Genomic DNA, 13678 nt, shown 5'->3' on the forward strand with positions numbered 1-13678 from the left:
GGTCCTCACTTCAACCCTTCCTGCCTCCTCCCCGGAGCCTGTCGTGCCCTCACTCCTCCCCCACCACCCAGAGCCTCCTGCATGCCAGGAAACAGCTGATCGGGAAGTGTGGGGAGGAAAGGAGAGGCACTGACTGGCAGAGCTGCCGGTGGGCGGGTGGTGGTGGGAGCGGGGTGGGGAGCTGATGGGAGGCTGCTGACGTATTATTGTGGCTCTTTGGCAATGTCTATTGGTAAATTCTGGCTCCTTCTCAGGCTCAGGTTGGCCATCCCTGCATTAACATTTTAATTCAAAGCTTTAAAATGATGGTGCATAGAAAGATTTGGTACAGCACTGTACCACTTGTGTTTTCTTTGTTATTTCACTTGGGGTACTAAATGCAACATCTTTAATTATCATTATTGCTATGTAAAATACAGTTCTGAGGGAAGAATTTGTCTGAGTAGCTGTGTGATGGGGTAGTCTGCTCTTAAAGACAGTAGGGCCTACTGGTCAGTCCACCCTACCACTTGGCTTGGCCCTTTAAGGATCTGACAGTTCCAATAAAAATATATGAGGACCTAAAGGGGGACAGAGACAGAGAGGAAGAGGTCCCAAGGAGAAGCAGAGGTAGAGAAAGAGTCAGACACTGTTTCTTTAAGGACCTGGGATTGGGAGCCTGGGAGAGTGGGCAGGGCTTAGTTCCCCTCTTCCCAACCAATAAGAGATGAATTGGGAGAAGGAAACCACCATAAAGATCACCTCCTCTCTCAGAACAGGGATGAGACTGGCAGGGGAAGGTTGTGTTACTGAATTCTCCAAACTGGGCGCCTACGTGGAAAGAATGCTCAGCTGAAAGAAGCTGAGAAAAGATTTACAAGATTTTAAGTCACAAACCCCACCCTCCCCAGCTCCAGGAAAAGAACTGAGGGGGGGTTCCTGCTTGAAGCAAGACTAAAGAACTTGATTAACTGAACCCAGCCCCTTACTTATGTGTATGACCATTGTTAATAAATAAGGCCCTTGGAAGAGGGGGCTCTTTGTTAAAGAAACTTTGCCTGGGCTTGTTTGTAACCCAGCTAAAGGGAAGTGAGGTAGAGCCCACCCACCATGCCAAACCCAAAGGGGGTACTCTGCATTACCTTCATGCCATCACAAGCTGTTAAAAAGCTAACAGTTCTGCTGATTATGTACAAGCGAGACTAGAATCCAGCCCGTTGTCCTGAGTCAGCATTAATTCCCCAAAGCTAACAGGAGTAAAGTGTGTTTCTGAACCTTGCAAAAGCCTTAGCATGGTTTGTGCATGTGGCTGAGATCTAGGGTGCAAGCTTGTTTTAACTGTGTCAAGGAAAATCCATAATTGGGACTTCAGACATGCTAGTACTTGAAGTGTACTTGAAGTGTACACTTGCTCCAAATATATATAGGGAGGTGATCTGTTCAGTATGAAGGATATATGTTTACATAGTTGTTTTTCAGAATAGACGCAAACCATTGGAGGAAAGCAACCCTATTCAGGAATGGCTCATACACATGTACTTATTAAGTTTAAGACGTACTTATATATTATTGAAATCAATAAAATGTAAGCGTGTGCTTAAATTGAAGCACATGCTAAAGTTCTTTCCTGAAGCAGGTCTTAAAAGTATAGATTGGGGTTTGATCCCTTTATAGTGTATTTCCTTTCCCTAATCCCCTTGCAATTTCCCATCTTTCATCATGGCACTGTGCACCAGTCAAGGTGTCAGGGCTTTCCCCTTTCTGTGAAGCAGGTGCCCTGGGTCCAAATTGTAGCAAGTTTCAACCAGAGAAAAACTACAGATGTGAAGACAATCTTGCAAGCTGATAAACACATTTTAACTAAAGCTCTTCACAACCAGGATTGTTCTGCCAGAAGTAGTTTAATATACTCCCTTCCCACACATAATAAATATTGTCCAAATGAATAAGGTGATGTTTTTAAAGATTAAAAACAAGATTAAAGCAATTTTATTTAAATCTGCATCTTTCTGCATTTCCTAGTCCAATGGCATGATCTAGCTCAGGGATCGGCAACCTTCAGCACGCGGCCCGCCAGGGTAAGCCCCCTGGCAGGCCAGGCAAGTTTGTTTACCTGCCGCACCCGCAGTTTCGGCCGATTGTGGCTCCCTCTGGCTGCGGTTTGCCGCTCCAGGCCAATGAGGGCTGCGAGAAGCCGCGGCCAGGACATCCCTCGGCCTGCGGATGCAGTGCAGAAGTAAGGGTGACAATACCTTACCATGCCACACTAACTTCTCCTCTGCTACTGGTGGTGGTGCTGCCTTCAGAGCTGGGTACTCAGCCAGCAGCCACCATTCTCTGGCCACCCAGCTCTGAATGTGTGCAGTAAGTTTTTTTTTCCCCCCTTAAGCTCCTCACATCTCCTCAGAATGTACTCTGCACAGTTTGAGAACCTCTAATCTAGGGATACTGGCACATTTACAGAGATGCACTTTAGAAACACTGCACACCTGTGTGGTTATAAAAGGCAGTTTTTGGCATAGCCTCTTTGTAGTTATTTATATACAAAATGAAGAAACACTTTAAAACAATAGAAAAGAAATGGTTACTTACTCTAGCTATGGTTCTTCGAGATGTGATGCAGATGTGTATTCCATTTAGTATGTGTGTGCCCAGCATGCTGGAGCTGGATAATTTTGCCTAGCAATACCCGTAAAGGGGTGGTGCTCATGCCTTGGGGCCATAGCTCCTCCCCTGGCTATGAGGTGGCACCACCCTGACCCTCTTCAGTTCTTTCACATGAAATGCACAGAGATGAGATTCCAACACAGAGAGGCTGGAGTGTGGATCATGGAATACATGTCCGCATCACATCTTGAAGGACCACAGTTACAGTCAGTAACCATTTCTTCTTCTTTGAGTAGATGCAACCATATATTCCACTTAGGTGACTCACAAGCAGCAACCCCCCCAGGAGATAGTGCTTGGAGTCTGCCTAAACAAGGACTTCATGACTGTCCTACTGAAACTTGCATCCGCCATGGGAGATGCAGTGATGGCACAGTGCTTTGTAAATTCATGTGTGGACAACCATGGAGCAGCCCTGATAATGTCCAGTACTGGAATGTAGTTTAGGAACTCTATTAACACCGCCTGAGCTCTTGTAGAATGAACTCCTGCCCGCTAAGGAAGCACAGCCAAAGCTATTTCACCTGCAGTCTTGATACAAGATGTTATGCATTTAGAGATCATCTGTGAAGAGACCGCCCTGACCCGTCATATGATCTGCATATGACACAAACAGGCAAGGCAAAGCAAAAAACGATTTAGTCCTGTACAGATAGAAGTCCAGACATTGTCTGACATATAATGGCACTGCTCCTTCAGAGATGAATAGGAAGAAACACAGGAAAATACACCACCTGGTTCAAATGAAATTGAGAAACCACAGTAGACAAAAAATTTGGGTGTGATCATAAAGTCACTTTGTCTTTCAACAACTGTGTATAAGGAGGCTCCGCCATAAGAGTCTGCAACCCAGACACTCTTCTTGTGGATGTTATCACTGCTAGGAATGCAGGGAAAAAAAGGAAAAGAGGAAAGAGACAAGATTCAAGGGGCTTGAACAGAGGTCCTCTGTGGGACTTTAACACAGGCTATAATGGGAAGTGGCTCGCTGACTGGAGGATGTAGATGACGAAGCCCTTTTAAGAATCTTGCTACCATGACATTAGAGAAGACTGAACTTCCCTGAATGAGGGGTCAAATGCTGATATCACTGCCAGATGCACTTTCAATGAATTAAGGGCAAGTCCTGATGGCTGAAGTTATTCCAAGATGTCCTGGATTGAAGCCAACATTGGTTGAATTCTGCAAGCCAGTGACCACACTGCAAACTGCTTCCGTTTTGCTGAATAGGCTATTCTAGTAGAGGGCTTTCTGCTGTTGAGTAGAACCTGTTGAACAACTGCTGAACACTGCTCTTCTTCCTCATTTGCTGTAAAGAAGCAACGCCATGAGATGCAGGGAGCTGAGTGTGGAATGCAAGGTGTGGCCATGATGAGTAGGTGAGTAGCTTGGGATGGAGAGGAAGTGGTTTGGGAGGTCAACTTGACAGTTTGAGGTTGGAGAACCAGTCCTGCCTCTGACACACTGGGGCAATGAGAATGAGCTTGGCCTCCTCTGCCTTTAGCTTGAGGGTGACTTGTGGGATGTTCAGGGTTGGAGGAAAGCATACAGAAGCACTGACTGCCAGCTGAGAGGAAAAGCATGAGACAGGGAGCTCAGACTGAGACCTTCTCAAGAGCGGAACAGATGGCATTTCCTGTTGTCCCTCGTAGCAAACAGGTCAATCATTGGGATGTTTCAAGCAGCCAAAATTACACAGAGGACACTTGTCTTCAGAGACCACTTGTGACTCAGGGAAAAAATCTTGCTGAGATGGTCCTTGAGATGATTCTGGACCTCTGGCAAGTTGTCAGCTATCATAGTAAAGCTCTCTCTGATGAAGAACTGCCATAACCTGATTGCCTCTTGGAAGAGTATTCTGGAGCATGATTCCTATTCTTTTTCATATAAAGAAGAACAGGAGTACTTGTGGCACCTTAGAGACTAACAAATTTATTAGAGCATAAGCTTTCGTGGACTACAGCCCACTTCTTCGGATGCATATAGAATGGAACATATATTGAGGAGATATATATACACACATACAGAGAGCATAAACAGGTGGGAGTTGTCTTACCAACTCTGAGAGGCCAATTAATTAGGAGAAAAAAAACTTTTGAAGTGATAATCAAGCTAGCCCAGTACAGACAGTTTGATAAGAAGTGTGAGAATACTTACAAGGGGAGATAGATTCAATGTTTGTAATGGCTCAGCCATTCCCAGTCCTTATCCAAACCGGAGTTGATTGTGTCTAGTTTGCATATCAATTCCAGCTCAGGAGTCTCTCGTTGGAATCTGTTTTTGAAGTTTTTCTGTTGTAACATAGCCACCCGCAGGTCTGTCATTGAATGACCAGACAGGTTAAAGAGTTCTCCCACTGGTTTTTGAGTATTTTGATTCCTGATGTCAGATTTGTGTCCATTAATTCTTTTGCGTAGAGACTGTCCGGTTTGGCCAATGTACATGGCAGAGGGGCATTGCTGGCACATGATGGCATATATCACATTGGTAGATGTGCAGGTGAACGAGCCCCTGATGGTATGGCTGATGTGATTAGGTCCTATGATGATGTCACTTGAATAGATATGTGGACAGAGTTGGCATCGGGGTTTGTTACAAGGATAGGTTCCTGGGTTAGTGGTTTTGTTCAGTGATGTGTGGTTGCTGGTGAGTATTTGCTTTAGGTTGGGGGGTTGTCTGTAAGCGAGGACAGGTCTGTCTCCCAAGATCTGTGAGAGTAAAGGATCATCTTTCAGGATAGGTTGTAGATCTCTGATGATGCACTGGAGAGGTTTTAGTTGGGGGCTGAAGGTGACAGCTAGTGTTGTTCTGTTATTTTCTTTGTTGGGCCTGTCTTGTAGGAGGTGACTTCTGGGTACTTGTCTGGCTCTGTCAATCTGTTTTTACACTTCAGCAGGTGGGTATTGTAGTTTTAAGAATGCTCTCTGTATGTGTGTATATATATCTCCTCAATATATGTTCCATTCTATATGCATCCGAAGAAGTGGGCTGTAGTCCACGAAAGCTTATGCTCTAATAAATTTGTTAGTCTCTAAGGTGCCACAAGTACTCCTGTTCTTCTTTTTGCGGATACAGACTAACACGGCTGCTACTCTGAAACTTTTTCATATAATTCATCATAGCAGTATTGTCAGTAAGTATGTGAACCACTGAGCCCCTGATACGGTCCAGAAAAAGTGTGACATGCATTGTAGATAGCCCAAAGCTGCAGCACATTGATATGCAGTGAGGTCTCCTACTCTGACCACAGACCTTGGACTTTTAGCAACCCAGGTGTGCTCCCCAACCCACCACGGAGGCATCGGTGACAAAAGACCTAGTTGGTGAGGGTCGAACAAAGGGTATGCTCTGGCAAATGTTCTCTGAATGCATCCATCACTGAAAGGAGTCTAGGGCCAGTTGAGGAAGATGGACCAGTCTGTCCAAGGGATGAAGAATTGGATGATGAACCATCCTGAGACAATTTGGAGGGGGTCAAGGTGCAACCTTGCAAACTTGAACAGCTGAATGCAGGTGGGCATGTGGCCCAAGCACCTCAGGCACCTCCAAACTGTTGTGGAAGGCTGAGACGGCAGAGCGAGTTGCCTGAAAACAGTTGGTCAGCTCCGCCATGACAAATCAAAGGAATTTTCTGTGGTCTGGCAAAATCACCACAGGAAAGTAGGCATCCTGAAGGTCCAGAGCAGCAAACCAGTCATTCTGAGACAACGTGGGGAAGATAGTTCATAGTGAGCATTCAGAACCTCGTGTATCTGATATATTTGTTGCAGCTGTGAAGGTCGAGAGTGGGTTTTACCCCTCCCTTGGATTTGGGCAGCAAGTTTGGGCAGACTTTCCCTCCCCCAAGACAATGGGACTACTCCAGAAAGTAGCATAGATCCCATAGGAGGAAGCAGTCAGGTCTGGGGTTTGACCAAAACACACACCTATACCGGCATCCCCCAAGCACCCATTTTGACTCTTTGGTCCAGAACCGTGTTCTAGACAGCACACCTTTCTCCATATCTCTTCCATTTGTGAACAGGTTGGACCGCTCCCACAATGTTTGGGGCTTGTTCACTACTGACAGCTGGGTCCTAAGCACTGTCAGATCAGACTATACCATCCAGTTCCTCTCCATCCCTCCCCACATCCTCCCTCCCCATCCCTCTTCAGGGATCCCTCTCATGAGAGTGCACTGTTTACTGGCTTTGGCAGCAGCGGAGAAGGTTAATAGGGAGGGTGACTCTCCCAGGGGCAGAATGGTGTAGGATATCCACTAACTTGTGGGTGTTCTCCTGCAGGAACGCCACTTGGATACCTAGGGAAACAGCAACATGCTGAAAAAGGTCTTGGTACAACTTGAAATCCTCTGGTATTAAAGCGGAGGAAAAGCCCAGCACCATGTAATTATCCAGGAATGAAAATGAAGCTGTTAACTGTATCAGAGCTGGATTCTGCTCCAGGACTGATTGGCGTGGATGGGATGACTCTGTCACCAGTGCCTGGTACTGTGGTGGATTGAGATCTGATCTCACCATCAAGTGAGATGAGGAGTGGGACCTCTACAACCAAAGCGTGTCCCATGGTTCCCTGGAGGCCACTGGTATGGCTAGGGCATTGGTGGCCAGTAGGCGCCTCACCAGGGCCCCCCATCCCAACCACAAGATGAGTGCCAATCCTGGTGCCCATAACGTTCCATGAATAGCCCCCAGTGTGGTTCAGTTGATGTAGAGTGAGAGGAGGAAGCTCCTGACCCAGACACTGAAGAGTCCCGGGCTTCAGGGGATAGAGGTAGAGCCAGTCCTGAGAGTGTGAGCAACCAGTCTGACTTGTCCATAATCCAGAATGATGAAGGAGCTGGTGTCAACAGTGGAAACGGTATCGGCAGCACTGAGTACACCTCCATTGTCTCTGGTGCCAGAAGTGGCGTTGACCCTGAAGTCAGCAGCTACACCGAAGTTGCCAAAGTGGAGGGCGGTGAGTGCTGGCATGGTAACATCAGCAGCACCAGTTGCAGGGATACCGAGGACATTCCTGGTACTGGGGAGGTCCCTTGCTCTGAGCCCGGCTCCGGCCACATTTCCACTATTTGTGAAAGGGAGATCTCTGGGTATGGTGCTGAAAGACACACAGGTTCAGCAGCCCACCCAACCAACAGGGCTATAAAAGATGCAGCCCTGGGAAAGTCCTAGACCAAGGGTGAGCTCAGGAGAGAAAGGCATAGGAGGTCTGTTGCCTGCTGATATGCTGCCAACGCAGAAACAGTCAGTGCCATTGTCAGTACTGAACCATCCCACATACTGGCATTCACCCTGTGACAATCCGTGCTCCTCCTGGAGGAGGGAGATGAGTCCTCTCAGGACCTAGAGTGGCCTCAGTGGCTGGAACGGCCAGCTCCAGGATGCAAAGCGGCAGCACCCTCACAACTTGAGGGCAACCTCCTAGCTGATGAGGATGTTGGTGCCGAAGCAGGCCACATTGCCTGTTCAAGCAGGTGTTGCTCCCTTGCCACATGTCTTTTGGTGAATGATCTGCAAATTGAACACCGCTCCTTGACGTGAGCTTAGCTTCGGTACAGCAAGCACTATATGTGGGGAGCGTTTTTTAACCCTTCCCTCCCCACGACAGACACTATTTAAACCCTGATGATTGCATCACCAGGGAAACACTTAAACTACAGCTAACTAACACCAATGCTAACTAACACTATGCTAAGAGTACTAATTAATGATATATAACCAGAAAATTTTTTAACACTAGAGGGATTGTGAGATTAAAACCACACAAAGCTCTGACTCCCCCACAGGCAGTAAGAAGTAACTGAGTGAGGGTCGGGGCAGAGCCTCTTCATATGGCCAGGGGAAGGGCTACGGCCACAAGGCCTGAGCACTGCCCCTCTGTGGGTATTCCTAGGCAAAGTTCTCCAGTTCCAGTGCACTGGGGATTCACACGCCTAAGTGGAATACACGGCTGCATCTACTCAAAGAAGAAGAAGAGATGTGACACAGTTTAGTGACTCATTGCAGCCTCATAGGTGCAACTCAAGTGACTGTAAACAAAATTGTAACTGACTAATCTATTTTCATTGTCCATGCTGACAGAAATGCAGCAAGCAGCAAAAGTAACATCTTTTCAGTTTTAATATTCTAAAGTGTTGGTAACATGGAGAAGGAACTCTTTACAAAAATACATTTACTTTTCCAAAATGGCTTTTCCATCAGCTGCTTCCAGCTGTTGAGTCTTTGTGTTTTTAAAATGTGACTAAGGGGCACATCCTGAATGGTCTTCCATGCTCATGTAGGGCCCAACATGGTAAAAATGATGAGTTTTCACTATGCTACTGGCCCAAGCAGTGGAAATTCTTCATGTGGAGACTCTGTAATCTCCTGTGCCGCATGGCGCATGTCTCCACAGGGAAACATGGGTGAAGGGGAATAGATATGTTACCACTAATGGGGATGTAGCCAGTGGGTCTGAACAAGACATAGATTCATATAGCCCACAACACACATTGGAAAGGAGTAACAGGCCATGTTATCTATTTTCCTGTACTGCTGCAGTAGGCTGGCAGTGGTCCTACTACATAAATTACATTGCACTGAAGCACTTAGAACCCACTGTTATGTCTTGTCTCCTACACTTCATCATAGCTTACTATAAAACACTTTATTTGGACTGCTGCTCTATTTTACAGGATTGGACAGTAAAACTAAGTATTAAATAATGTTGTGGTACAGATGATAAAGAAGTGAAGCTAACAGCTTCCCTGGAATAGAATATTTGACCTGGCATCAGAAACTGGGCTAACAGTTTCTCCAGCTCCACCAGTCCAGTATCACCAGACACATCCATTATCAGGGTGCTGTGACCAATGACCTTTTCATGAGTGTTACATTGAAATAGGATACTGAACAAAATTACTCCTGCTGGACATCAGTTCTGATATCAGTGAGGGGGTGACTTTTAGAGGCACCCATAAGACAAGGGTGTATTTTTTAAAATATGTTTGGGAGTGGGGTGAAGACACAGAGACTCACACTTGCAAACACTGGTGGAAGAAGTAATGGACAGAGAAGCAGTTTGGCTGGAGAATTTAAACAAACAGCAGTAGGACTGTATGTGTGCAAGCTTTGCTGCTGAATTTGCTGTTAATCTATATTTGTTCAACTGTAAGTAGACTAGGCAAGGCTTTCCTGAGCCATTTCTCTCCTGATGAAGAATTAACTTACTCTAGAAATCCAAAATGCTCCCTCACTGGAGAATCTCAAATGGATTGGTTAGTGACTGAACCTGCTGCGGGTGCTCAGATACTGGACAGAGAACCTGGATTAGTAGACTGATACAACTTCATAACTCAAAAGGTATGGAAAATAGAGAGCTAGCATCTCCTCCCTCTGTCCTTACTGGGGAGAATAGAAATAGCCCAAATGAATATCTGCCCAAGATTGACTTATCTCATTAGCCTTTTGCCTTTCAAGGTCTCTCCCTTGCTCTTTGCTTGAATAAATAGGCTTATCATGAAACCTATATGGGATAAAAAACAGCCTTGCTTGTTACACAAGACCTTTAAAAAATCCTTATTGGAGTTGCCAGATTTGTATCTATATTATCTAGAATTCCAAATGCATCCTACTGTAAGGTGACTCCTCCCAGTGGCTCTGTTTTGTCCTGGTTTGAAATAGAAAAAAGCTGACCTATGCCATTTGGTTCCCTCTCTCCTTCTATATACCTTAAGAGCCTACCCACACGCTTAAGAAAAAAATCCAATTAAGATGATTACAGCATCCAATTTACTAATTCTCTTTTTGTACCACTATGGGATAACTTGTGCCTCAGGATCAAGGCCAACTCCTTGTTTAAGACAATTTGGAAAGAAAAAGGGGTTAACAAACATTAAAACGATAATAGAATGGTCTCCTTCAGTTATATGTGTAACAAATATCAGCTACTGCTGTCTCAGATTTCCTTCTCTCAGTAGTTATGCTCAAGGCTTCATGCAAGGTTAGGGGACAATTGTTCTGTTTCTAGTCTATTGTCTCTAGAAGAACATGTTAAGAAATATGGAAACAAAAGTCACTTTGTAGGAATTACTTAAAAGTGGCTAAATGCAGCCGCATTACCCTATCAATCTCAATTTCAAAGAAAAATGGGGGAAAGAATTTGGCCTTAATGTCGCAACAGAAACCTGGGAGGCTATCTGACCTAATGTGAAAGATACATCAAGTTCTTTATCCTTGTGATTCTTCCAGAACAAGCTGTTAAACAGATATTGTTGGATTCCAGAATGTTTGTTTAAGGCTAGATTGGCAACAGACAGTGAATGCTGGAGATGCAAGCAGCCACATGCCAACCTTTCACACATCCTCTATACTTGTCAAAAAATACATGTGTTCTGGAACACCATATTCAGTGCTCTCTTAAAAACTTTGTGTCACTATCTTTCCTTCTCTAAGCTTGTATATTTTAAGGGTGCTGGATGAGTTGGTATTTCCAGTTAACATTAAGAAACGGATTGCAATAATTATATTGCCCAAAATAATTATTTTGAGGAAATGGCAATCGGCAATTCCCCCCTTAAACACAGACTGCATTAGTGAGTTCGCTGCTCCTGCAGTAGAAAAAAAAGACTCTGACTAATAGAAATACTTGGAAAAAATATGAGGCTGTCTGGTAACACATGAAACTATTGCATACTTTTATAGTTTAGTATATGTCAGTCCCCGATACTCAGAGATTATGTTCTCACTTATTTATCTATTTAGTCACTTTAATTATTGATGCCCTGCATGACCTCTATGGGCTCAGGGGATTGGTTGGTTGGTTGTAGGATGATCAGATGTCCCGATTTTATAGGGACAGTCCCAATATTCGGGGCTTTGTCCTATATAGGTGCATATTACACCCCCATTCCCATCCTGATTTTTTGCTATCTGGTCACTCTAATTGGTTGGTTTGGTTTGGTTTTTTCCAGGTTTTGCAAATAACAAACATTGAATTTTGTTAGTTACATGCTATTTCCATCTTGTGTGTGTATTTATATTTGTTTTATTTCATTGCATTTATATTTTATATAAAAATATTTTTAAAAAGAAGGTATTGAAAAGGTTTACTGAATTCCACTCACATAGACAACTAATTAAAAACTGTTTGTATCCTATCATGTGCTCTTTTTGTGTACATTCTAGTTCTCCAGGGACTATATATACTTCATTTGTTCTGAAAATCCTGGTCCGAGATACAGATGGGAACTTTATAAGATATTACACTTTGGAAAAGAACTAACTCTACTGATTATTTTAGATGGATGTGGTTATTTGAAAAGGGCAAGAAGTAGGAACAAGTAGACATTCCCCCCCCATGCCTGGTCCAAGACTAGGACTTCTAAGCACCGCAGTAATAATGCAGCACATTGCCAATGAGCTAGCCTTCTAACCTGTGTTTACTTAATTAATCTGTATAGTCTAGTGCTCCTGAATTGACTTGCTGTGATGCCACTTCAAAATGAACCTCACATCCCTGATTTCTATAAGCACAGATGGAATTCATCAGGGAGCCCTAATTCCAACTCTTTTCCTCCTCCTCTCATTTTGAATGACAAGTGTAGTAATAATGAGATCAGAAGAAGACATAATCTTTAAAATGAGAGGAGGAATGGATAAAGTGAATGGTTGTATTAGTGAACTAAGAAATTACATTTCCATCAAGACTAAATTAGACACTTTCAGAAAATGCTTGGACAAAGCTGAAAATCACATGAGCTTTTCAGAAGATTAGATGCAGAAAATGAGACAGGACATTGCCTCTGCATTGGGAAAATGATGTGCCATGAGGATGTGATATTTAAAGAAAGAGGGGGATGGGAGGCACTTTATCTGAAAGGAAGACAGGAATGTTGATACTTCCACAGTCAGAAATGGACAACGATGACAGGGGTTTAAAGCCCAGGCATTACTGTGAAGTCCTATCATAAGTTGATGTTCAATGTACTACAGCTACCACTGACAGGTATTCAAGATGTCTGTATTTTTTCTTTTTTATTATACTTTGAAGAAACTGCAAGAGCTTGTCACAGCAATAAGTATGTTTGAATTGAAGTGAGCTATTTAAGACTCAACATCCTACTATGTACTTTTTCTTAAAGATGGGGCTAAACTACTTTTATTTCAGAAGCCAAGAACTGATCAGTTCCCTGGACAATGGTGGACTCTACTGATTGCCTTTCTGAAGCAAAATTCAGCCCTGCTTGCTTATATCTGTGGCTTCCTGGATTGAGGGACAGGGATACTGCATATCACTGTTTTTGGTATGGGAGGCGCATGAACTAGTAAAGACCATTTGGTTTTCCCTTTGCTTTGTGTGGTGTTCAAAAGTTTAGGGTCAAGGCTGACTAACCAACCAATAATTTATTTCTTCTCATACTTGCTTTATGCATTAAGAGGTGCTGTTTTCTAGAAGGTTTTAAATATGGGTAGGCTGTATGAAGAAGGTGAATGCTTTAGTCTGGTCTGAGTGCCAGCCAAATAACATTTTATTTATGTAGTTCAAATTATTGGTAATTATGCAATTGATTATTTTAACAGGAACCATTACACAAATTAAAGGCTCACAGAAAGCATTCAAAGCAGTTCTGCATGCCCAACCCATGCTCTCTCTGAAAAATCCTGAGCTAGAGAGAGAGGCAGAAGAGGAGACAAGATGACAAGGGAAAGACACAGAATAGAACACCTACCGCAAATTATGTTCCTCCAGCCCACTGAAGTCTGCTATGGTAGCGGGGTTCTGAGCAGCCTGCTGTGTCAGCTTTCTCTTCCAAAATGGTGAGAAGAGGAGAAAAGAGAAAACAAAAAATTACTTTCCATGCTGCATGTTCCTTCAGCGGTAGAACACAGAATAATTGACTCCTTTGGCAAGATGAAGAGGCAACCTAGGGAAAGGGGACTTGCAGAACATTCTGTTGCAACTACCTGGTATTTTCTTCTTTCAAACATGCTGCTTATTGTAAATGAAAGAGCTCTTTCAAAGTCAGAACCCAACCACAAAATCACAAATT

Source organism: Trachemys scripta, chromosome 1 (assembly GCF_013100865.1).
Source record: "Trachemys scripta elegans isolate TJP31775 chromosome 1, CAS_Tse_1.0, whole genome shotgun sequence".
Lineage (NCBI taxonomy): Eukaryota > Metazoa > Chordata > Testudines > Emydidae > Trachemys > Trachemys scripta.